Source organism: Cyprinodon variegatus, unplaced genomic scaffold (assembly GCF_000732505.1).
Source record: "Cyprinodon variegatus isolate N-32 unplaced genomic scaffold, C_variegatus-1.0 Scaffold1856, whole genome shotgun sequence".
NCBI classification, from domain to species: Eukaryota; Metazoa; Chordata; class Actinopteri; order Cyprinodontiformes; family Cyprinodontidae; genus Cyprinodon; species Cyprinodon variegatus.
In genome coordinates, this window is record NW_015152309.1 from 23,936 (window position 1) to 25,980 (window position 2,045).

Consider the following 2,045-nt stretch of genomic DNA (forward strand, 5'->3'; position numbering starts at 1 on the left):
TATATATATATATATATATATATCTGTGTTTGTGTATGTAATGTACAGAAAGAAATGTGTAGAGGGGTGGTAAACAATCAATTATTAATTCATTTTTTTTTCACAAAATAAAGCTTAGTTATCGAGAGTTTATTTCCATATGCATGAGAAATTCACACAGGTATTAAATAAACTTACCGCTGTCCGAAAATTCTGAAGTTGATGCAATTTGGTAGATAGTGTCCCTTAATGACATGAAGAGAGGAGCGATGAGATGTACATACAATCCAATGAAACCTTTACACTTTTAATAGTATTCCCAGGACTGCAGCTTCTAGAGTAAAGTAGATAAACCAGCAAATACCAAAGAATGACACACCAGCAAGAAAAAACAAAAACTGCACAAACAGGTGTGTAGGAAGGAAAGACGAAGAGATTAAAAAAGGGTTTCTCACAGACACAACACGCAACAGCATGTGTCCATTACCACATGGATGACAACACGAGAGCAACATAGAAAACACAGACTTAACAAGTAAAACAGGCTAAAACAGAGTCACTCATAAGAAAAAACTTCCTGAATAAAAAAGGAATTAAGTCTTAAAGATTTAGCTACAAAAAATGCATAAAAGGAACAGCAGTTTAAAAAAAAATGGCCAACACATACACCCACCTAAAAGCACAGCCCATAAAAATTTAATAATAATGATGACTCATAATTGTGTCAGTTGTTGTGACTCTGAAAAAATTTTCTTTTTTAGAACCTTAAAATATCAGTTTAACAGAGTTTACTTAAAGTAGGGGTTGGAACCCTGATGTTCACAATCGTTGTAAAGTGATGATTGAATTGAATGATTTAGTACATAAAATTGAAATATTAAATACATCATTAACTTGAGAGGCACTATTACATAAATAACTGTGTTATTTTCCTTTTAAATAATAAATGTATCTTAAATGAAATATTATTGAACTTTAACTGTTATTTGTTAATAGTTGGAAAAGGAAGTAATTTTATGTATTTTTAGAGGTTATTCAGTCTTTTGCATTGTAATTTTTGGGGTCACAGCTCAAATTATGGGAACCTCCTGCCTAGCTGACCCGATTAGTTTAATTCTCCAGGTCAACATAAGTACAAAAGTTGGCTTAGTGAAAACAATAAAAAAGAAAAAGAAATTTGTGAGCAGAACAAGTCAAACAAGCTGCAAGTAATTTGAAAGGAATGCAGGTAAATCTGCTATTTTCAGTCTCTCCTATGTATCTCTCAGGGATGTTAGAGGTATATGCACTGAAAATCTTCATAAAAACTACTTCACTTTTTGCATTTTTCTTTTCTCTCCAGACCAAATAAACTAAAACCATCAACACATGAATCCATGGTAAGTATTGTGTATTTCAGAAAGAACTGTAGTGTTTTACCATATATGAGAATAATATCAAATAAGAAAATACACATTTCAAATAAGAAAAAACTATCAGGATACCTTACATTCAAAAAACAATCCACCGAACTTTGTTTCCAAGTTTAAAGATGTTTCGTTTCCCATCCAGGAAGCTTTTTCTATTCAAAATGCCAATGTGTTTGGGCTTAGTAAAAGCTTAGTAAAAGCCAAAACAAGTCAAAACAGTACTAAGCCCAACAAGGCTTTGTTTTTGGCCTTCTACCTTCTAATAAATCTGCACAAACTCATCTCTGCCTCCAACTAATCTGCATTTTGGTCCGCACCAACATCCACCAACCCTGACACTTTTATGACATTAGCTGTTCTCTTAAAGACTTAAAAGTTGGTTAAATTAAATCCTCATTAAATAACTAAGGGTAACACAGTCATTAACGTTTTCTGACAACAGTAGCAATACACTGTAAAACAATTATTAAATATGGAACTTCATGTGAGTTGAGCTAATGTTACCTTCACTGTTTATACTGAAGGAAGTGAGGCTTGAATGCACTCTTGTTTATATTTGGACACAGACATTTACAATCTGTGTAAATCTACCTACCGTATTTTCACGACTATAAGGCGCACATAAACGTCTTTTTATTCCCTCAAAATGTGCGGTGC